Here is a 24,703-nt window from a genome sequence, read left to right as displayed (position 1 = left end):
TCCCACATCCCCTCCCTCATGCATCTCCCTCCCTCCCACCCTCCCCATCCCACCCCTCCAGGCGGTCACAAAGCACCGAGCTGATCTCCCTGTGCTCTGCGGCTGCTTCCCACTATCTATCTACCTTACGTTTGGTAGTGTATATATGTCCATGCCTCTCTTTCCCTTTGTCACAGCTTACCCTTCCCCTTCCCCATATCCTCAAGTCCATTCTCAAGTAGGTCTGTGTCTTTATTCCCGTTTTACCCCTAGGTTCTTCATGACATTTTTTTTTTAATTCCATATATATGTGTTAGCATACGGTATTTGTCTTTCTCTTTCTGACTTACTTCACTCTGTATGACAGACTCTAGGTCTATCCACCTCATTACAAATAGCTCAGTTTCGTTTCTTTTTATGGCTGAGTAATATTCCATTGTATATATGTAAGCACTTATTTTGTGTCAAGCATGGATCCATGGAGCTACAGGGTAAACAGGACACAGAGTTGGAAACACTACCCCCCACCGAATAGCACTTGAAACATCTTGGCTTTTACTATCCCCCTTTATCTTCCAGTAGAACATAATGAGTGCCACAGAACTGATAGAAGAGTTGAGAAACAGAAAATATCAGCAATGTGCTTGCAATCTCCCAGATCACAAAGCCAGTTAACAGCAGAACTGGAATTAGTAGAGGAACAACAACAACAAAATTCCACTCTTTGGTCTATACAACTTGGTCATAAACCTTCAAAGGGAAGCCATCCTCGGGTTTGTGCAGTAGTGGGCAGTTCCTGCCCCTGCCTGCCTTTATTAGACTAATGTGCACTACATTAGCAGAGTGTATCTGGGACCCTAGGGAGCTCCTGAAATCCTTCTCTGTGCTCTTGAAAATCCCAGAATTGAGCTACCTGAGCTAATCCTTAGTGTGGCTCCAGGAGAAGGCAAACAAGAGGAACATCAGTTGTTACCTTTCCCTCAGCGTAAGAAAACTGGATATCTTAAGAAAAAAGAGAGAAATAAAATATTCTGGTACCTACAGTTAAATGTTCTCCTTGCCACAGATCAGTACATTCTAAACTCAGCGTGGGGATGAATGGATACGAACAGTCCTGGGTAGAGGGGATAGACCAGGGTTTCTCCACCTTGGCGCTATTGACATTTTGGGCTGGGTAACTCTCTGTTGTTGGGGGCTGTTCTGTGCACTGTAGGATGTTCAGCAGCATCCCTGGCCTCCACCCACAGATGTAAGTAACACGCCCTAGCCCCAGTGTGACAGCCAAAAATGTCTCTAGACATTGCCAAATGTCCCTTGGGGGGCAAAAGTGTCCCTGCCTGAACCACTGGGATATGCTTATGTTAAGAATGTGGTACAGTTGAACTTTTATATTTTTCATCATTTCAAATCCTGAACATGTAAAGATTGTAAAGCAAAAGGGCTGACATTTAATATCACAGAACTTTGATACTCTCTAGACAAGCGTCAGGTACACTTAGTCTTTTACTTCTTTAAGGGAAATACACTAGAATACTAAAAAGAGTAATAAACAGAAAATCCCATTTCAATTCTTGAAAAGTCTGAATTATTCAATTTTTCAATATGATCTTATTTCAAATTCGGCAGAGTGACTTCTTCAGTTACCTCTTTGTTGAATAATAATTTGCAATTGCATATCGGTTATATATTAATAGATATTTCCAAAGGGCTTTAAGGTCTTTGAAAACAATTTCTTCTCTTAAATGCTTAGTTCTGTTGATATTATTGATATATGTGATTTTCTCTATCGCTGAATAGAAGCTTTGGTAAACAGATGCTAAAATTTTGGACCTTGTCTAATTATGTCCAGCTGGGTCAGAGGATTATTTATTCCAAAGAAGGAACTTCTTTCCCATTATGATAAAGGTTTAACAGTTTGTATCTCTCTTATTCATTCATTCAGTTAAACAAAGTAATTATTGAGCACTTACTAGGTGCTCTGCCCTGGGGATATAATGATCCACACGACAGGCTCAGTGAGAATGCTGGTGGCGTTAGGTGGAAAAGGCACTACTGAGCCATCAGTAGTGGCAAGTTCTTAGTTCTCATCTGCCAATGGCCAGCTCTGAGACCTTTGGAGGGGCACTCCATCTTTCTAGAACCATCTATTAAATGAGATAGGTAGATTAACTGAAATGGCAGACAGTGCCAACTCACATCAACTGCTATTGGCCAGAGCACTGGATTTATGAGGCTCCATCTTCACTCAATGGCAGAGAAGTCTATCATTGATTACTGACGTCTGCCATGGGCACACTATGGGAAATGGATAGCACCCCACATGAATTCGCCATCCCTGGATTCCTAAGGCTTCAGATTCTATGATTTGCAAGAAATCTCCCTTCCTGCTTCAGTATACTTTAGCGCGGGAGAGCAAGGTTATTTAAGTTTCTTACTTTGGAAACAGGCTGTATTCTCCCTTTTCCCTTATCCTCCGCTTCTAATTCTCTTGGTCCTAGAGAAGAATTGTAAGTTATTCCACAAAATAATTCCCCCTAAGGTTAGTCTGCAATATTCTCTGACATCTTGTTCTGTCTTTGAAAAGATCAAATTAGGCAAAATTTGACCTCCCTTCATTCAGGGCTGTTTTGGGTAAATGATTTTTCAGTGCAATGAGAGATGACTGTTTTCTTAATTTTGAGTAGATGAAAATAGACACCAATCAACAAACCTTTGGCTAAGGGGAAAAATCTTTTAAGCTCACATTTTGCTTCAATTACATTGAGGACAAAGGAGCACGTTGCACCCTGTGCATGAATAGATGCTCCATTATTCAAAACAACATAAATGAGCATTCCGTCCCCTATAGAAAATATGCAGTCACTGTTTAATTCAATGGTAGGATGCAAATTTAAATTCCCAGAAGGGGAAGACTGTTAATGCCATTTAAATTGGTTGTAAATTACAGATAATACGCTTGAGACCCCCGAATACAGATTAGTGGAGTATTGCTTTAGGAATTCAATTCTAGTTTGAATTTACTGTGTATTTATCTATGAAATATAAAGCCATGAAGGCTTGTTTACAGCTACATTTTATTGCCTATCTTTTTTATTTCTGAAGCAAATATTTCACTTTTAAATGCCACAGAGATGGTTCAGCGTACTATAAGGAAATGCCATGATGTTAAAGACAGATCAGCACTCTCAGAGGCAGCTCCTCATTAAAAAACAAACAAACAAAACAAAACAAAACAAACCTAACGCAGGGACACTACAACGGAATTTAATCAAGATATCACACTAGCTGACTCTTCTTTTTACCTCGTTTCTATTGGTGTTCCTGCAGTTTAAAAATCCCAGAGTCACAGGACAATCATGAGTTTCAGAAATTAGGGGCTGGCTGTGATTATCTCTTGCTGCTAAAGTATATCGGCCACTTAGAGGTTGTTTCTCATTTTCACAGATTAACTAATCATGAGTGGGATGCCTGATGGGCGAGTCTTTGTTGGAAGAATTATTCCTTAAAAACAAGGGCTTTTCAGGAGGAGAAAGTGTTAGATAAAAATGGACACTTTTCAGCAAAGGTTTCAGAGTTTCCAGCTTGAAGAGTAGCAATTTCCCTCCCAGTTCATAGAAATAAAAAACGGTTCCCCTCTTGATGTGGTTTCATGTCTCAGGTAGGAAATAGGTTACTCAGGGTGATACAAATAAATCAGCTTTGAGCTCGTGTTCTTTCTCTGGCAGCCTATGGGGCGTGTTTTTATTTTGTGTGTGTGTGAAGTGAAAGGTATAAAAAAAAAAAGTCACCATTGATATATATACACAGAATGGAGCCAAGCTACGGAACAATGGAGGAATGCCTAATTCATTATGCCAGAAAATGGATTGTTACCATCAATACCACATGGAGTTAATCATTTCCAAAGAACTGTAATGCCAAGCTATCCATAACACTGCACCTAAATGGAATAATGTTTTATTTTTTCTTTGATCTGTCAAAGGTGCTTCAAGCTTTGCCAGGACCTTAGTGACACTATCAACATTTCATTGTATAGTTCCTATGAATTACACAGACCTTGTGATATCCCAGAGGTTAATGGAATTTTAAAAATCCCTGGTATTATCTTTTTTACTTGTCATTTGTTTATGCGTTGTAAAAGAACACAGAACCTGCCCCCCTTTTCTTTTTCTGGCTATTTGCAATTAGCTTAAACAGAAGTTTTTTTCTCTATACCTAAGGATAAGGATGAAAACAGCCAGTTGAAACCCAAAGCTTCAAAAAAAAAGGTGGATGAAATTCAGGTAATCTCTGCCTGTGTTAGGAGACTCTGACAAAGTGTGTGTGTGTGTGTGTGTGTGTGTGTGTGTGTGTGTGTGTGTGTGTGTGTGTGTGTGTGTGTGTGTGTGTGTGTGTGTGTGTGTGTGTGTGTGTGTGTGTGTTAGTAGTGGCGGCAGGATCTCTCTGCCTTTTCCTTGACAAGATTTGGGTTAGAATAGTCCTGATGCACATAAAGTGAATGATGAGACTCTGGATTTCATTCTTAAGTCTTCGGTCCTCTGGGCATCTGTATATCTTATCAGATGAGGCTGGAGGCTGGCTTCCAGTGCTAGCTGTGTCCACCTGCGCCAGCAGGGACTGATCAGCACAGCAATGGTCATTTATCTTTTCTCTGTGTCCTGGGGGTGGATTTGGGACATGCACACTCTTTCTGGGAGAAGCCATGGACCGGTGTTCCAATATGGTGGGTGTGCAGTGCCAGCCTGCTCTAGGTCCCCATAACCTGGCCCCCAACCCCTCAAGCTAACAGGAACAGAGAAGCAGGGCAGAACAAGTGCCAGGCTGGGGGCCAGGTGACCTGGGTTCTTGCCTGGCCTCTGTCATCTTCTTTATCAGATCTCTGGGTCTCAGTTGAGAGTGATGAGTTTCCTCATCTTGAAAGCAAGGAGGGTCATTCATTTTAACTAACCTTTGGTGAGCACTTAACACATACTGGACTCTGCCCTGAATCCTGGACAAAAATAAAAGTAAGACATGATTCCTTTCCTCAAGGGGTTTAAGGTAAAGAACCAGAGTGGGTGTAGACAAACTTGTAGACAGATAATAGCAATAAAATGCGGTAAGTTCTTAACCCCAGTATAAACAGAATACTGTCAAAGCCTAGAGGGAGAACCACCAGGTAGAGTTAAGATCACTTCAGCATAGCCATTAAAAGCATATACTTTCAAGCCAGACCACTTGGGTTCAAGACCTGGCTTTGACTTTATAAGCTGTGTGACCCTGGGCAAGTCACTTAACCTCTCTGTGCCTCATTTTTCTCATCTTTCAAATGGAGGTGATAATCATACCTACCTCTTCGGATTATTCAAGCAGTTATGACAGTGCCTGGCATGTAATGAGCCCTACCTATATTCATATATTATGATAATGTTCTAGAATTCTCACAAGTCCACGGGGCTGCAAAGGAACTATTGAATGAAAGGGAATCCTTAATTGAAAAAATAATCTAACTGCATTTCATAGAGAATGAAGATACATAAGCATATTTCATGCTCATTAGGCATCAGTTGGTTCACTAACATCCCTGCCTCCATGAATGCCCATAAGTCAGGGCCCAGGCTGCCAAGCAGGAGTGTTTGGCATGGTTAGGGGTGTTCTGCATTAAGACTAGGGAAGGACCATTCTTTGATCAGCAGCGGGCTCCCGGGGAACACACACAGAGAAGCTAACCATCCCTGGCCCACCCGGCTCAGGCGGATCGTGGGAGAGAACATTTGCAGGCAGGAACATTTTCGGGCCTCACTGACTCCAGCGCCTGAGAAGGAAAACAGGAGGGTGAGTGGGTGTTTGTGCTTGGAAGTTGCAATGAAGGTAGAACTTGGCCCTGGCAGGAATGAGGGCCACGGGGTTGGCTGGATATCAGAGGACTCAGGCCAAGTGTGGGCAGCTGTGGGCTGCTTGGGAAGGTCCTTCTGGGAAGTGGGAGTCAAAAAGAGAAAGGGCAGAGAGACGCAGGAGACTGGGCTGAGGTCTTGATACAGAACTTGAGAGGAAGGAGACCATGTTAGGCCTTGGAGACACAATAGTATCTCCAGAGAAGGACAGGAAGATAAATCCCATTAAGCACACACCTGAGACATTCATGGAGCAGAGATGGTCAGACTCACAGGAATAGGAATGCTCTGGTAAATATTTAACAACCATCTCCGTTCGGGGACGAAGGGCAGAGAAGGGACTCCTTTATAGAATTTGCTGATTTCCCCAGTGTAAATATTACCACTGTGGCTGACTTCAAGCTACCAGTGTGATGTCACTCGATGTGGAGGTGGGCAGCGTTGCTGGGTGGCACCCTATGATACATGCTTCCCCCCTACACGTGCAGGAGAGATACAGGTAAGCTCAAGTGCCAGGATAAGAGTAAAATGTCATAAATGGATTGGGAAGTGATGAGTTTTGAGTATTTATTACCTTTGTTTGAATATAATTTATCTAATTGTAAATTTCTATAATTTCATTTTAAATAATGACCATCATTTATAGTGGGCTTCCAAAATTCCTGAAAATTTAACAGTTGGCCCTTGGAAGATGGTTCAAGCTAGCTCTAAAGCATATCAATTTTCTCCATGGTAAAATAAGAGCCTCCTTCTCTTCATACTGTCTAGATCACAGGGTTCTTGTGAGGGTCAGAAAAGTATGTGAAAGCATTTCAAGAACTGTAAGCAGCATATAAATATTATATACAAATAAAAATTATTCTCATGGGAAGAGTATAACCTAGTGGTTGAGAAGGCAGTTTCTGGAAACAGGTTGCCTAAGTTGAATCTTGGCTCTACTCTTTTTTAGCTGTGTGACGTTTGGCATATCCTTGCCCTCTCTGAGCCTCAGTTTTCTCATCTTTAGAATTTCTGAGAGGCTTAACTGAGTTAATATTATAAAGCACATGGAACCGTGTCTAGCACACAGTAAGCACCATTTAAACATTGACTAAAATTGTTTTCAACTTGAGCAGCAGTAAACCTGCAATTCTTCCAGAACCAGAAAGCCTTATAATTGGGGAACCCAAGAGCCTGGCCTCCTCCCCACTGCTTGGTTTTAAAGGGACAGCTCTCCTCTATGGTAATGGAATTGCTACTTTGCTAACAGCCAATGCTTTTTAGATAATGAACCCTGAGGCCTATTGCAGAGATAAAGATGATGCTAGAATCAGATTCCATGGCCACTCACTGCAGTAGTGGGGGGCGCTGGGGGAGAGAGCAGGGAGAGCTATCTTATTACATGCCTGGCTGGCTCAATTACTTCAGTCCTGACCTAGGCAGAGCCCCAGAGTTCCAGGGACCATTAGCTGCCCCGCAGAACCTGGTCTCATTTACTATCTCAGGACAGGAAATGGAAGAAAAGCCTGCTCACCACAGGTCCCAGGGCTGGCCAGGGTAAGAAAGTAGACAGATGGGTGGAGAGAGATGGAGGACAGCTTGAGGCAGGGGACAGGAGCCATGGCTGCCACAGCAGCCCCAGACTCCTTCAAGGAATCTGGGATGTGAAGCAGACAGTTCTCAGGCAAAGTCAGGGGCAGATTTGGGGGTGGGGATGGGGAGGAAGGTGGTCGGAAAGGTGGTCAGGGTCTCCTCATCAGGGACGAAGAAGTCAGGTGGCTCGGAATGAGACTAGAATGGCAGAAGCGAGAAAGGTTTAGTCCACAAGGAGGAAAAACATTAATGCAGGCTGCTAGGGCCAGGTTTTTCCAATTAAGGCTTTGCAACCATTACAGAGTCCTGACTCCCATGGAGTGGGTCAGACAGAACCAGCATTTCCTCTTTCTTAGCAAACTAAAATAGAAGAGTGTGGCATACACTCTCTGGGTGCTCATCAATCCCACTTGCTCTTCCTTGGGTGCTCAGACTATGTTTCCCTGTGGCCCTTACAGTTAGGTTGGAGCCTTGTAACTATGGCCGTGGAGTGTAGACAAAAGTGAGACAAGCCATGAAATCCCCTGGATGACTCTGTGTGTATGTGTGTGTCTCTGTCTCTCTCCCCCCTCACTCCTTTCTACCACAATCCTGTGTTAAAGATGGTGGCATCATAATATGGAAAGAGCCTTGATCCCTGGAGGGGGAAGGAAGCCACTAAGTAGAGCTGCATAATCTGCATTGGGCTAGGACATGAGCAAGAAATAAACTTTTATTCTGTTAAGCCATTGAGATTTAGGGCCTCAGAGCCTAGCAAGCATTGTCCTGTCTAATTAAAATAACAGAATGAAATGGAATGGAGTGGAAAGGAAGGAATAGAATGGAATAAATTAGAATAGAATGGAATGGAATACAATAGAATAGAAACTATCAGAGTACATTGCAGTTAGTAAAAAGTAAATTGGTTTGTTGAAACATTTGTTTCAGTTCATATATAGACTACTTCTTAATAAAAGTTTTATTTTTTGCTGGAGGAAGAGGTTAAAAGTTTTCAAAATCACTGCCTTAGAGCTAGAAAGAGATTTGTGGGGTGTGATAGAAGAAAAAGCTTTAGGTAAGATGGGGATTGCATATTAACCACCCTTTTAAAGAAGGTGCTGTAGACTTGCTGGGCACCCCTATCCTATGTCTAGTTTTAGTGGAAGTTTGCTATTTGTGCCTGCCAGTCTACTTTCTCTTCCACTGGGAATAGCATCTCAGTCTTAGTCCATATAGTTTGTTTGGGGCTTCTACCCCTTTGAGATCAAGGTGGAGGACACATGTATGAAGCCTGGAAAATCAAAGTGTTTCATTCCTGAAGCCACAGTGATTGGTTCAGGGATGACCACAAGACCCAAATTGGTCCACTCAGAGCTAAAACTGGGACTTTGGCTGGAGTCATGAAAGTAAGTGCTTTGATTCCCCTGGTTTTGGAGCTGTGGGGATATAAATCTGAAATTGCTGATGGCTATCCTGCCATCACAGGGGAAAACTTGCCAGAGAATAGAACCATCATTGAAGAAGGCAGAGCTAGAGATCAAACAAGACCAAGTCCCAATGACATAATTTGAATCCCTGGATCTAGCCATGCCTGCAGTCACCCATGTAGTGTATAGTTGAGTCTAGAAATTCAGTTCTTGGCTTCTTCCAAATTGGGTTGAGTTTTTGACAGTTGTAACTGAGTCCTGAGGCTGTGGTCTTCCACATTTCTAAGATGTCTCTTCCTTGGTAAAATGGGCCTCAGAAAAGAACTAAAGTGGAAAACAGCTGGTCCTCAGGCTCCTCCAGGCTTTGCCAAGGAAGAGATTCAATCACAGAAGAATCAGGCTTCCACATTAGGAAAAGCTATAAGGTAAAATCAAGGAGAAACTCATCTTTCCTTGTTTTCTGTTTTGAGAGGGTAAAGAACAGATGAATGCCATTACAACTACTAATATATTTCTCTTCATTTATTCAACAAATATTTATTGAGCACCTTCCATGTGCTAAGAACTATGTTAGGCCCTGGAGATACAACACTGAGTAATAACAGAACAAATTCTTATTAAAAGCTTACTATGTGTCAGAAACTGTTCTAGGAACTTTATGCTTATTAATTTTATTTGCCCTTTATATCTACCCTATCAAGCAGATAACTATTACTATCTCCCATTTTATAGATGAGGAAACTGAAGCACAGCGAGATTGTTAGGAAGAAGCCTTGAACCACACTGCCATAGTCCTTACTCTCTGTAAGCTCATGGTGGTTTCTATGAAGGACCATCCCCAAAGTCTCTTAGGCTCTCTGCTCTGAGTTAGAATTCAGTTTAACAAAGTCTGACTTTGACTTGAACTACAGCATCACTTGTTGAATTACAGGCACTGCTCAACTTACCTTTGGGAAATTAGTCTATTAGCTATTAAGATGTGTGACCCAGGGTGGGGAAGGGAGAATAAAAGGTCACTTAGAAACACAGTTTAGTCTAATGGTTAAGAGCACAGTTTGGGGACTCATCCTAGATACTGGGTTCAAATGTCTACTCTGCCATTTTCTAGCTGTGTGACCTTGCAGAAATTAATGACCCTCTCTGAGCTTCTGTCTCTTCATCTTGGAAATTGGGTTAATGATTCCAATTCATCTGGTGGTTGCACAACTGGAATAAAGTAGTGAAGTGCCTGGGGCCGAGTCAGCACCCAGTAAATGCTGGTTTGTTATAACTCTTCCTCTTTGGCTCCCATCTCCCTGTTTGTTACTGGAGGAATTGGGCAAGATGCTCTCTGAGGTCTCTGCTGGCGTATGTTTGTGTGACTAGAGTTTTCCAAATGCTAATTTGGGAATGGCAGATTCCCATTGTCATGGTTTTTCTTCTTAAAGAATTATTTTCTGTTGTGTCTCTGTAAAAATTGGGCTTTTTGTGCTAGTTTGCAGCCACAGGAGCTTTAAGCCTTTCATGTGACATCATAAGTTGGTGCCTATTAAAGCAATGAAACACCATATACCAAAGCAGTGAGGAAGAGAATTCCAGGGGCTGATGGCCCTAATCCAAATCTGGACATTCTCTAGGGGAGGGGGGGTGTTGGCTTCCCATTCCTTGACTCCTCTAACAGCTCTGGAGACACTCCCACCCCCAAGCTAGAGGATGTGGCATCGGAGGGGTCATGGAGTGAGGAAGAGCAGGGGAGGGGAAAGGAAAGACAGCAGGACGGGGAGGGGTGTGGAGAGGGGAAAGGGATGGAAAGGCTAGAAGTCAACTAGGAGAATACAGAGAAAGAAGAGCTGGGCAGGCAAATTGAGGAAGTCAGCTCAGACCTCACCATGAAATATTCAATCTCTTCTGGTAGAACTTGATTTCAAAAAGGTCCTATTGGGATAATAACAGGATTGGTTCAAGATGGCAGAGTAGAAGGATGTGCTCTCACTCCCTCTTGCGAGAGCACCAGAATCACAACTAGCTGCTGAAAAATCATCGACACGAAGACACTGGAACTCACCAAAAAAGATACCCCACATCCAAAGACAAAGGAGAAGCCACAATGAGATGATAGGAGGGGCGCAATCACAATAAGATCAATTCCTATAACTGGTGGGTGGGTGACTCACAGACTGGAGAACACTTATACCACAGAAGTCCACCCACTGGAGTGAAGGTTCTGAGCCCCAAGTCAGGCTTCCCAACCTGTGGGTCTGGCAATGGGAGGAGGAAGTCATAGAGAATCAGACTTTGAAGGCTAGTGGGATTTGATCGCAGGACTCTGACAGGACTGGGGGAAACAGGGATTCCACTCTTGGAGGGCACACAAAAAGTAGTGTGTGCATCAGGACCCAGGAGAAGGAGCAGTGACCCCATAGGAGATTGAGCCAGACCTGCCTGCTAGTGTTGGAGGGTCTCCTGCAGAGGCAGGGGTTGGCTGTGTCTCACCATGAGGACAAGGACACTGGCAGCAGAGATTCTGGGAAGTACTCCTTGGCGTGAGCCCTCCCAGAGTCCACCATTAGCCCCACCAAAGAGCCCAGGTAGGCTCCAGTGTTGGGGTGCCTCAGGCCAAACAATCAACAGGGAGGGAACCCAGCCCCACCCATCAGCAGACAAGCAGATTAAAGTTTTACAGAACTCTGCCCACCAGAGCAACACCCAGGTCTACCCACCACCAGTCCCTCCCATCAGAAAACTTGGAGAAGCCTCTTAGATAGCCTCATCCACCAGAGAGCAGACAGCAGAAGTAAGAAGAACTACAGTCCTGCAACCTGTGGAACAAAAACCACATTCACAGAAAGATAGACAAGATGAAAAGGCAGAGGGCTATGTACCAGATGAAGGAACAAGATAAAACCCCAGAAAAACAACTAAATGAAGTGGAGATAGGCAATCTTCCAGACAAAGAATTCGGAACAAGATAAAACCCCAGAAAAACAACTAAATGAAGTGGAGATAGGCAATCTTCCAGACAAAGAATTCAGAATAATGATAGTGAAGATGATCCAGGACCTCGGAAAAAGAATGGAGGCAAAGATCGAGAAGATGCAAGAAATGTTTAACAAAGATCTAGAAGAATTAAAGAACAAACAAACAGAGATGAACAATACAATAACTGAAATGAAAACTACACTAGAAGGAATCAACAGCAGAATAACTGAGGCAGAAGAATGGATAAGTGACCTGGAAGACAGAATGGTGGAATTCACTGCTGCGGAACAGAATAAAGAAAAAAGAATGAAAAGAAATGAAGACAGCCTAAGAGACCTCTGGGGCAACATTAAACGCACCAACATTCGCGTTAGAGGGGTCCCAGAAGGAGAAGAGAGAGAGAAAGGGCCCAAGAAAATAGTTGAAGAGATTATAGTCGAAAACTTCCCTAACACGGGAAAGGAAATAGCCACCCAAGTCCAGGAAGCACAGAGAGTCCCATACAGGATAGACCCAAGGAAAAACACACTGAGACACATAGTAATTAAATTGGCAAAAATTAAAGACAAAGAAAAATTGTTGAAAGCAGCAAGGGAAAAATGACAACATACAAGGGAACTCCCATAAGGTTAACAGCTAATTTCTCAGCAACAACTCTACAAGCCAGAAGGGAGTGGCATGATATATTTAAAGTGATGAAAGGGAAGAACCTACAACCAAGATTACTCTACCCAGCAAGGATCTCATTCAGTCAAAAGCTTTACAGACAAGCAAAAGCTAAGAGAATTCAGTACCAGCAAACCAGCTCTACAACAAATGCTAAAGGAACTTCTCTAAGTGGGAAACACAAGAGAAGAAAAGGACCTACAAAAACAAACCCAAAACAATTAAGAAAATGGTCATAGGTACATACATATTGATAATTACCTAAAATGTGAATGGATTAAATGCTCCAACCAAAAGACACAGGCTTGCTGAATGGATACAAAAACAAGACCCATATATATATATATGCTGTCTACAAGAGGCCCACTTCAGACCTAGGGACACATACAGAGTGAAGTAAGTCAGAAAGAAAAAAACAAATATCATATATTAATGCATATATGTGGAACCTAGAAAAATGGTACAAATGAACCAGTTTGCAGGGCAGAAATTGAGACACAGATGCAACCAGTTTGAAGGGCAGAAATTGAGACACAGATGCAGAGAACAAATGTATGGACTCCAAGGGGAGAAAGTGGTGGTGAGGAGAGTAGTGGTGTGATGAATTGGGAGACTGGGATTGACATATATACACTAATATGTATAAAATGGATAAGTAATAGGAACCTGCTGTATAAAAAGATAAATAAAATTCAAAAAAAAATGTCCTGTTGGAAACCCTGGAACAAATCCCCAAATAGGAGACTATATGGGGTTGAGGAAGAATTAATGACCATAGAATGCTCCTTAAGAGCAAAAGTGTCATAATACCATTGACCTTATTTTCCACTCTGCAGGTCTTTTACATACCATGATTTATTTTATTGTTGAAATAAAAAACCAAATGCAATGCAAACAAAAAATAAGTGAAAAAGACTAAATGTCTATACTCCTCAGAGATACCCTCTCCAATGGGATAACAGTTCCTTCCTTCATTCACTTATTCATTGCTTTATCTACCAGTCACTCACTGGGTGTCTACTCTGTGCCATGACCCAAGTTAGATGGTAGGGATTCAGAGATAACTAAGACACAGTTCCTGCCCTATAAAGAGTGAAAATGCAGTGCCAGTTTTGACACTCCTCCCATCTAGAGGTGGGGGACCATATCCCTTCCCCTTGAATCTTATCTGGTCTTAATGACTCACTTATAACGAATAAAATGAAGTGGAAGTAACATATAAGGTTAAGTTATAAAAGGTAATAACAGCTTCTGCCTTGCTTTTTTTAAAAATTAATTTATTTTTGGCTGCATTGGGACTTCATTGCTGCGTGCGGGCTTTCTCTAGTTGCGGTGAGTGGGGGCTCCTCTTCGTTGTGGTATGTGGGCTTCTCGTTGCAGTGGCTTCCCTTGTTGTGAAGCACAGGCTCTAGGCACGTGGGCTTCAGTAGTAGTGGCATGCAGACTCAGTAGTTGTGGTGCATGGGCTGAGGTACTCAGCAGCATGTGGAATCTCCCCAGATCAGGGCTCAAACCCGTGTCCCTTGCGTTGGTAGGTGGATTCTTAACCACTGCACCACCAGGGAAGTCCCCTGCCTTGCTTTCTGAAGCATTCACTCTTAGAGCCTTGAACTACCATGAAAAAAGTCCCGCCATCATGAGACCACCATGATGTGAGGAACCCCAAGCAGTTACACAAAGAGGCCATATGTATATGTTCTGATAAACAGATGTCCCAGCCAACAGCCAGGATCAACTGCCAGATGTGAGTGAAGATCCTCCAGGTGATTCTAGCCCCCAGCCATTCAGTCACCTGTAGCAACTGAATCTTCCTAACTTAGGTCCCAAACAACATGGAGCAGAGGCAAGCCATCCACTGTGCCCTGTTTGAATTACTGACTCGAGAATCCATCCATGGGCATAGTAAGTATTGCTTTATGTCACTAAGTTTGGGGATAATTTGTTATACAGTAGTAGTAATTGGAACACTTTCTAGTGATTGTTAAAGCCCCAAATAAACCTGAAAACACAGTTATTAAATTAAACCACCATGATCGTCATCCCCAGAGGTGTTCATCACTCACCCATTTGTGATATTCATCAGTGCTTACAAAGAGCATTTTATTTTATTTTTTTTTTTAGTTTATTTTTATTGGGGTATAGTTGCTTTACAATGGTGTGTTAGTTTCTGCTGTACAACAAAGTGAATCAGCTATACGTATACATATATCCCCTTCCTCTTGGACCTCCCTCCCACCCGACCCCCCACCATCCCACCCATCTAGATCACCCCGGAGCACCGAGCTAAGCTCCCTGTGCTATACAGCAGGTTCCCACTAGCTATCACAAACAGCATTTTAAAGAGAGTTACTGTCTTCAGGAAGTTGACAGCCTGAGATGGGCAGACCCACCCAAGGGGCTTAACACTTGAGAACCAGAATGTGTCAAAGGGACTAAAAATCTGGCCCTTCAAGTTTTATCAAGTTCTGACTTTATTTTTCAGTTTTAGATCTGTAACCCAGTTGATCCAGTTGGCATTGGTATTTGTACATGGTGTGTAAGGGGCGAAGACACATTATCGTTTACATATGGCTATCCCATTTATCCAGCACCATTCTTTGCAAAGACTATCCTTTTCCCACTGCTCTGTTGTGAATCATTTATCATAAATCAAGTGCTCACATACATGTTCTGGATACTTTATTCTGATCCATTGATCTATTTGACTTTCTGGGTGCCAAAACCCACAATGTTTTATATATTAGAGCACTGTAATAAGGCATAATTTTTAAGAGTAAAAAAAAACAAGTTTATCAATGCAACAGCCTAAAAATGACAATGAAAGCCCTTCTTATACCATGATTCAGAAATATGCCAACTACTTAATTGGCAGTTAATCAATTTCATATTCTACCAGTCGATCTTAGGCCCCAGATACCCACCCTTGATAACCATGCATGAAAGAAAATATGATTCCACCATAGACTCATAGAATGCTAAATCTGAAGGAGGTCTACAGATCGGCTGGTCCAAGTCATACACAATTATTGAGATCCAGAAAATTGGGTGCCTTTTCCAGGGCAACACAGCTAGTTAGTGGCCAAGTGCCAGGGGCCAGGGCCCCTATCTCTGAACATCAGGGGAAGCATGGTACTCAGGGTGGCATTGTGTAGAAGTTCCAAACACAGATCATGGGGTCTGATAGAACTGGTAAGAATCCCAGTTCTGCTCCTTACTGACGGTGTAAGTATGGCCAAGTTACTTAACTTCACTGAGCCTCTGATTTCTCATCTGTAAAATGGGAGATAATTATGAAACTTACCAACCAGGATTCATTATGGGAGTTCACTCAGTTGATGCACAGAAAAGTACATAACATCTTGCCTGGTCCAGTTTGTAGTAAGCACTTATAAAGTCCAGATCTCTCAAGAATGAAACATTCTGGTCTGTACCTTAAAGAAGTGGACTCTAAGCCTAGTGAAGAGGTTTGGTTAATTGTTTTCTAGTTTGAGGATGATCAAAGGTTGTCCAGGCCAGCACTGCCACCAGCCATCTGGGAGAAGTAAGTGGCTGCTGGCCTCACTTGAGTACCTGTGAGGTTACTACATACACACCTCTCTTCCCTGAATACCAACAGATAACTCCTTGGCTTGTCCCTTCTGAGACATTTCCCTCCACCTGTGAATGATAGTTCAACTCTTCCAGGCATAATGCACCTCGATCTGATTCCTTCCTCTCTTGTTTCTCCTTGTCACCCCTCAGAGTTGAGGGCTCTCTGTGGATGTCTGTAAGGAGCTGTGATGTCATCAGCTTCCTGCCTGCTCATGCCAGGGAGCCGCACAATGCACCCTTGGGGCAATAAAAGTCCACCTGCTCAGCTTTGGCATCTGGCACCTCAGAGCACACTGGTGACCTCAAATCCTGTCCTGCCCCTAGGTTCTTCAGAACTTTTTTTTTTTTTTTAGATTCCATATATATGTGTTAGCATACAGTATTTGTTTTTCTCTTTCTGACTTACTTCACTCTGTATGACAGACTCTAGGTCCATCCACCTCATTACAAATAACTCAATTTTGTTTCTTTTTATGGCTGAGTAATATTCCATTGTGTATATGTGCCACATCTCCTGTATCCATTCATCTGTCTATGGACACTTAGGTTGCTTCCATGTGCTGGCTATTGTAAATAGAGCTGCAATGAACATTGTGGTACATGACTCTTTTTGAATTATGGTTTTCTTAGGATATATGCCCAGTAGTGGGATTGCTGGGTTGTATGGTAGTTCTATTTTTAGTTTTTTAAGCAACCTCCATACTGTTCTCCGTGGTGGCTGTATCAATTTACATTCCCACCAACAGTGCAAGAGGGTTCCCATCTGCAACGTTTTGACCCATGATGTGCTTCCAGTGTACTTCTGTGTTGAATGCCTTGTTTTCTGAATCATAACCAGGGAACCATTTGGTACTGTGAGGGATAGACAAGCCTCCATCCACAGCATCCTTCAGGGCCCCAAAAACTTTATTTCTAGTAGTAAATCTAGCAAGCCCTGCATCCAAATAGCAGGTGAAGGCACCAGGTTGAGCATCAATGTTTTCCACATTGTATTCATCGCTGGGTACCTCCACATGGCCTTCATAGATCTTGTACATGCCAAACTGGTTGAGAAGCCTTTGGGCCACCAGTGGACCAGTACAGTGTGCTGCAGCATAATTTGTCAGGCCAACCTTCATGCCATACTTTGGGAGTTCATGAGCATTAGCTGCCCAGACTGTCATATCCCCTTCTCTACGGGCATAAGCAATCTGACAAATGATATCTCTGTTGGTTACATGAACTCATCCTGTATTTGGGTGTATTGTACTTATTTTTATCCTTGATTACCAAGCATTTCCCAGCATAGTAATCAGTTTTACCCTCTTGTCTTCTTCTATGTTTCACTTCGTATCTCTTGAAGTAGGTCTTATTCTTTTTTTTTTTTTTTTTTTTTTTTTTTTTGCGGTAAGCGGGCCTCTCACTGTTGTGGCCTCTCCCGTTGCGGAGCACAGGCTCCGGATGCGCAGGCTCAGCGGCCATGGCTCACGGGCCCAGCCGCTCCGCGGCATATGGGATCCTCCCAGACCGGGGCACGAACCCGTATCCCCTGCATCAGCAGGCGGACTCTCAACCACTGCGCCACCAGGGAGGCCCCAGGTCTTATTCTTTACAACCTTAACAAACCCCATCCTGCGGAACAGAGACCTATGTCCGCAGCTTGTCACAGACCTGCAGCCTCCAAAGCCACTTTGAACAAACACGCAGGTACCATGGAGCAGCCAGATGACTGCTAGCCAGTGCAGCCAGACGTGTCTCCTAGCCCACCTCCGACCCTATAGAACAGAGTGCCATGCCACAGCCTAAGACATTCCAGAGCTGCCACTCCTCAGAAACTTTGGACCAGTGCTGGGCAAACCAGTGAGACTTAGAATCACCTGGGGCATGTGTTTAAAAGGCAGTTCCTGGGTTGTACTCCTCAGATGCTGATTCAGGAGGTCTGGAGTAGGACCTAGGAATCTACATTTTAGACCAGACTCCCAGGTGATTCAAAATAAGGTCCAGAATGTTCAAAGAACAGAGGATATGAAACCTTGTCTACAAACTGGGCAATAAGAGAAGATATCAGTAGACCCTAGTTAAAAACATGGGGTTGGGGCTTCCCTGGTGGCGCAGTGGTTGAGAGTCTGCTTGCCGATGCAGGGGACGCGGGTTCGTGCCCCAGTCTGGGAAGATCCCACATGGCACAGAGCGCCTGGGCCCGTGAGCCATGGCTGCTGAGCCTGCGCATCCGGAGCCTACGCTCCGCAACGGGAGAGGCCACAACAGTGAGAGGCCCGCGTACAGCAAAAAAAAAAAAAACAAAAAAACATGGGGTTGGTGGGGGGGAATCCTGCAAGTTTAACACTCGCTTACCTTGGATGAATATTCCTACCTCCTACCTGCGTGCTTGCTTCTTGGGGAAAAGGGACTTTGTGTGGTGGCTCCATAGTCCTCCACACTCCTTCAAGATGAATATGATACACCCGCGTCCGCTCTATTAAAAGACACTAAGCAGGGCTTCCCTGGTGGCGCAGTGGTTGAGAGTCTGCCTGCCAATGCAGGGGACACGGGTTTGTGCCCCGGTCCGGGAGGATCCTACATGCCACGGAGCGGCTGGGCCCGTGAGCCATGGCCGCTGAGACTGTGCGTCCGGAGCCTATGCTCCGCAACGGGAGAGGCCACAGCAGTGAGAGGCCCGCGTACCGCAAAAAAAAAAAAAAGAAAAGAAAAAGAAAAAAAGACACTAAGCAAACGGGGAAGCTCTTTGTCAACGCTAGCTTAGAATTCAGGTCATTCGCAGCCTCTGAAGAGGAGACTAGATACCTTCATGTGAATAATAAACTCTCTGGAGACCCTTAGTTCCACCCAGTAATTTTCAGTGCTTGGGACAGGCATGAGCCACTGTCTCATATTTCCAGTCCTTTGCAGAGTCCTACAGGCCCCCCCACCCTGCAAAATTTTTAATTGCCCTGGCATTAACACGGTTTTACTGGACCTAAACTCTCAGGAAATATGAGTTGAGCTAGAGAAGAACTGCTTCTCAGTACATAAAAAAACAGGATCTCCTTAGTCCTATGCCATAAATTAGGCTGTTGGAAAGGAACACAGTAGCTCTTTTAAGTCACCAAGATATGCTTTGGAGCTGTACTTATGCAACAGGAGAAAGACAGCTACGTAATAAATCTCAGATGGGGGCTTCCATTCAGCTTCTTCAGTCCACCGATTTGATTCTATTCATTCCATGATGTCCATGATATGCTTGTACGTTTGCATTCATGATCTAGTGTGAGCTCTTTACTTTTGCTTTCACTTTAATCTGCGTCCATGAATTACCCACAGATACTCAGATCTCTAAATCATAGGGTGAATTAAGGTCATGGATTAAACTAGGAATATGACATTGAAGGTGAATCTCTTAGAGCAGCTCTTTGTAATAATTTGAGGGGCTCCCAGGCCCATATGAAAAGCCCACAAAAGCAGTAGACCCTCTTCCCAGAAAAATACACCTATAGACAACATTTTGCATATAATTGTGTAGGTTAAGAATCCACAACTCATACCCAGAAAAAAAATAATCCCAATGAGACGTAAGAGGCTAGGGTGGGAGGAGGGGGAGGGGCAGAATAATGAAGAAGGGCAGGTCCCAGGCGAGCGGCCCCCGTGTTAGTAGAAGTGACGTGACACTAGCGGCTGTAACAAACAGCTCTCCGAATTCAAGTGTCTTGACACATAATGGTCCTGGCCAGCGACTGAGTGACTTTCCCATGGCAAGTGAGTGACTCAGGGACTCAGGCTTCTTCTACCTTGTACCTCTACCATCCCCCAGAGCCTCAGTCCTGTGCAAACAGCCAGCAGGAGGAGAAAAACCATGGATAAGGTACATTTACTTCTTCAAAATCCCAGCCCACAAGTGCTGCCTCTCACCTCCAGTCACATTTCATTGATGGGAACTGGTTACAGTGCCACATATGGATGGAAATGGGGCTGGAGAACGTATCCCCTGTCAGAGTAGCCATTTCTTAGCAACAACACCACAGAAAGGGGAGCATGAGCTTTTGGTAGGCAGAAAGCTATATCTCTTCCTAAGCATTGCATGCAAGTGAAATCAGGTTAAAATAAATGGCAAGGATGGCCTTGAGAGGTAAAAGAAGCCACCAAAAGACATTATGAAGCCCCAGGCATGTGTACAATAGGGCAGCTGTGGCTCCACCTTATTGGTAGCAAGTAAGTGAGATTGCAGATAAATTGCCTTCCAGTCTCAGAACTTTCTAGAACCAGATGGTCTAGCCCCTCCTTCTCTCTAGCTCTATCCTTCTTTCATCCTACTTCTAAACAAAAGTGCCAGTTCAGGAGCAATTTCCCATTTATAATGTATGCTTTGTACCCATCCATCTGAACCAGAATTTGGTTGGTTAACTGAAAAAAAAAGACAGTTAAAACAGGGAATCATTGAAAAAATGGTATATACAAACTGTAGATATTTTATTTAACTTAAAACATGTAAATATACATTCATTCACTAAACTTTTATTGTATAGCCAAGTCATTTTCTTTGAATATAAATCTGCTGATAGGAGTTACAGGCTTTCCTTCTCTCATGAACTGTCCCTAAAATGCACTGTCTATGATTTCCAGTTTTGAAAGTGGAGCAAGAATGTAAGACATTTGTGAAACAAGCTCAGCGCATAATCCTCCCAATTTTTTAATGATTTTCAATCTTTTACAGTTGTTTGGCACACACATAATTCAACAGTAATTTTTGTCTATTTTTAAATTGAAGTATAGTTAATTTATAATGTGTTAGTTTCTGGTGTACAGCAAAGTGATTCAGTTATATATATGTGAGTGTGTGTGTGTGTGTGTATTCTTTTTCATATTCTTTTCCATTATGGTTTATTACCGGATATTGAATATAGTTCCCTGTGCTGTACAGTAGGGCCTTGTTTGTATCTGCTAATCGCAAACTCCTAACCTGTCCCTCTCCCACCCCCTTTCCCCTTGGATAACCGTAAGTTTGTTTTCTGTCTGTGTGTCTTTTTCTGTTTCATAGACAAGTTCATTTGTATCATATTTTAGATTCCACATATAATAGATATTATATGGTACTTGTCTTTCTCTGTCTGACTTAGTATGATAATCTCTAGGTCCATCCGTGTTGCTGCAAATGGCATTATTTCAATCTTTTTATGGCTGAGTAATATTCCATTGTGTATATATGTACCACATCTTCTTTATCCATTCCTCTGTTGATGGGCATTTAAGTTGCTTCCATGTCTTAGCTATTATAAATTGTGCTGCTATGAACATTGGGGTGCATGTATCTTTTCGAATTAGGGTTTTCTCCAGATATATGCCCAGGAATGGGATTGCTGTCAATAGATTATATGGCAACTCCATTTTTAGTTTTTTAAGGAATCTTCATACTGTTTTCCATAGTGTCTGCACCAATTTACATTCTCACCAACAGTGTAGGAGGGTTGCCTTTTCTCCACACACTCTCCAGAATTTAACATTGCGGACTTTTTAATGATTGCCATTCTGACTGGTGTGAAGTGATACCTCACTGTAGTTTTTATTTGCATTTCTCTAATAATTAGCAATATTTAGCATCTTTTCATGTGCCTGTTGGTCATCTGTATGTCTTCTTCGGAGAAATGTCTATTTAGGTCATCTGCCTATTTTTTGATTGGGTTGTTTTTTTGTTATTGAGTTGTATGAGCTGTCTATATATTTTGGAAGTTAAGCCCTTGTAGGTCGCATAGTTTGCAAATATTTTCTCCACTTCCGTAGGTTATCTGTTCATTTTGTTTATGGTTTCCTTTGCTGTGCAAAAGCTTATACTCTTGATTAGGTCCCATGTGTTTATTCTTGCTTTTATTTCTATAGCCTTGGGAGACTAACCTAAGAAAACATTGCTGTGATTTATGTCAGAGAATTCAACAGCATTTTTAGCTACCCGTTACTATTACATCTTTCCAAAATTTTCAACTTTGTTCCCATAGAAACGACTCCTTTTTGCATTCATATTTCATTAATTCACATGTGGTATAAATCACTAAATTTTAATAAAAAGTACAACTGGAACAATCATCATAAACAGGTTTGGAAGCAAACACAGTCAACTCTTAGTAAGTGTAGGACCCAGCTATTGGGAGCAGAAGTGTATGCTGTATTAGAGTGTGGCTGTGATCATTCATTGGGCCATGGACTTCAGTCTGTGTGTTTTGCAGAAGGAATAGGGTGCCTTGGCTTATTTGGTGTGGTCACCAGCGTCCAAGATGACCCACAATGAGCCTTGCCTTTTGGTATTCACACCCTTGTGTAGTCTTCTCCCACAGTGAACTCACGGTTGGTCTGTGTGACCGTTAGAAAATGGCAAAAGTGTCAGTTGTGTGACTACTGAGGGTAGGTCACAAAGGGTGTTGGGACTTCTGCCTTGGTGTCTTAGATCCCTCACTTTGGGAGGAGAGGCCATCATGCCAGCAGCATTGGCATCACCTGGGAGCTTGCTGGAAGTGTAGCATCTCATGCCCCACCTCAGGCGTCCTGGCCAATCTGCCTCGCTCTTGTTTGCTTTAATAAGGCAAATTCATCAAAACCCAATGATGTTTTCACACTGCTTGAGGGTATAGATATGGCTCCAGGGGAAAAACATACATTTTTTCTGATTGTGGTATACCTAGGACACATGGCTTCCCAAGAGGGTGAGAAGGCAGAGTGCTGCCTCCTGTTATTTACATCCTGAGGCTCTCCGTGGGGTGGCTGTGAGACAAGCCACTGTGAGCTGGAAGGCAGAATTTTTAAAGAGCAAACAGGAGACTGGAGAAGTCATTAATTATGTTATCACAAAAAATATTTGGTGCTTTTTCTTAACATTACAGCTACCATGCTGCTGGTAATGCCCTTTTATTTGTCCAGGGGGGTTTGCTCCCATTAGATTAGATTAAGTGTCTCATCTAAGGCACAATAACAGATTTGGCCCCATGCTTTAGCTGCTGGCTGTGGTTGACTGATACCCAAGCTTTTGACTCCCTGCTGAGTATCTAAGCGGTACAAGCTGCAGTCAATGCATTTAATCTACATAAAAAGAACACAAATTGCACATTAGCCTTTTTGAGTTCAGTAATCAGGTTCCCACACACACACTTCTCTCCCTCCCCCCACCCCTGCTCTACTGGACAATTTGAGGCACCCTTGTGTCAGAAAAATTTTTTTCTGAGTCAGGTAAAAAGAAAAGTCTTTTGCATTTTAATTGCACTTGATCTGCTCATTGCATGACCCCTGTAACTTATATATTGTTCATAGTTAGTGCTTTCTGCAGTCCTGCTGTGCAGCTGATAACATAATTCACAGGCGCGCACCTTGGGCTCTGTGGGTAGTGGCTTAGCTTTTCCGTTCTTTCTGAGTTTGCGAAATTCTCTCGCTCGTCCTTCAGATTCAGGCTGCTGCAGCTGATGTCAGTCACTGTCTGCTTATGCAGGTGTAGCGAAAAGGCCACTCAGTGAGCCCCAGCCTTCTCCTTTGTTTACATTTAAAGATTGCCCTATCCTAGCCAGCCGCCTACACTGTTTGCAGACCAGCTGGCTGTTTGTGACGCAGCTTCCTCCAGTCCCTCCCTGGATCCTGCAATGAATTAGCTTAAACTAGAGCTGTGAAAAGAACCACAAACACGGGTATCATGCTCTCACATGCTAACTACAGAGGCAGTGACATACGAGACAATCAGTAAATACGAAGGGCATAATAAATAGGGAATGCAGAGATGGCTTTTTTTTTTTTTTTTGGTACATTAGATGGTTAGCTTTTGGGAAGTAGAGCCATGCTATCTTGTGATTTGGAAAATATTCTAAGCATCTAAGGCAAATCTGTGGGAAATCAAAGTTCAGTTTTTACAAAATGTTTAGGTATTTAATCATTTTATTTGCTTTGTAGTCACATTTTATTAGCTTTGTAGTCACATTGAAGCTGTATTCCACCCATTCTCCAGAAGGATAAATGACGGGGTTGAGTTGGATTATTTTGGCCCATCTCAGATTTTGCTTTAGTGGTTTTGCTCTCAGAAGGTTTGAGGGGTAAGAGGTTAGATCCTTGCCGCTCAGAGTATGGTCCGCGGTACCTCTGCATCATCCTCACCTGTGAGCTTCTTAGAAGTGCAGAATCTCAGAATGTCCATGCTAACGAGATCCCCACGGGGCTTGCACCCACAGTTTGAGAAGCACTGAATTAGACAGTCGGGTCTCAATCCTGGCTGCACATTCAAATCATCCAGAAACCTTTAAGAAAATACTAATGCCTGGACCCCAACCCCAGAGATTCTGATCTGATTGCTCTAGGGTAGAGCGAGCTAGGCACTGAGTGTCTTTACAACCTACTCACATGATCTAACATGCAGCCAAGGGCCAGAATCACAGGATCCTTAGAGAAGGATTCAAAGCAAACAGTTCTAAGCCTAAATCAGTGCCCCACGGACATTTCCAAAATCCCCCCGCCCAGGCTCCCTGGGAACCAGTAGGATTTTCAGTACAACTTAACAAGTATTTCTTCAGTGCCTCTTATGGGTACATCTTGCTACACCCCAGAGGTCCACTCAGACAAGCCAGAAGGCAAAATCACCTTGTGAGCGAGACAGAATTTTCCGTAGAGTCCCCTGCGCTGTGATACTGAGAGATCACCCCCTGCGTCTGCTGACGGCTCCAT

General features: G+C 43.1%; 1 pseudogene across 1 annotated transcript; it reads right to left on the bottom strand.

The window, feature by feature from the left end:
* Positions 1 to 7,511: 7,511 nt before the first annotated feature.
* On the bottom strand, positions 7,512 to 24,179 carry LOC307069573 (large ribosomal subunit protein uL18-like; annotated as a pseudogene). Its single transcript has 3 exons — positions 24,123 to 24,179; positions 16,786 to 17,398; positions 7,512 to 7,622 (listed from the first exon to the last, which is right to left on the bottom strand). The product of its transcript is annotated as a large ribosomal subunit protein uL18-like (transcript).
* Between the last annotated feature and the right edge of the window lie 524 nt (positions 24,180 to 24,703).

The sequence above is a fragment of the Hyperoodon ampullatus genome, assembly GCF_949752795.1.
Source record: "Hyperoodon ampullatus genome assembly, chromosome: X".
NCBI classification, from domain to species: Eukaryota; Metazoa; Chordata; class Mammalia; order Artiodactyla; family Ziphiidae; genus Hyperoodon; species Hyperoodon ampullatus.
The sequence above is the reverse complement of the archived record's forward strand: the minus strand, read 5'-3'. Positions and strand labels throughout refer to the sequence as shown.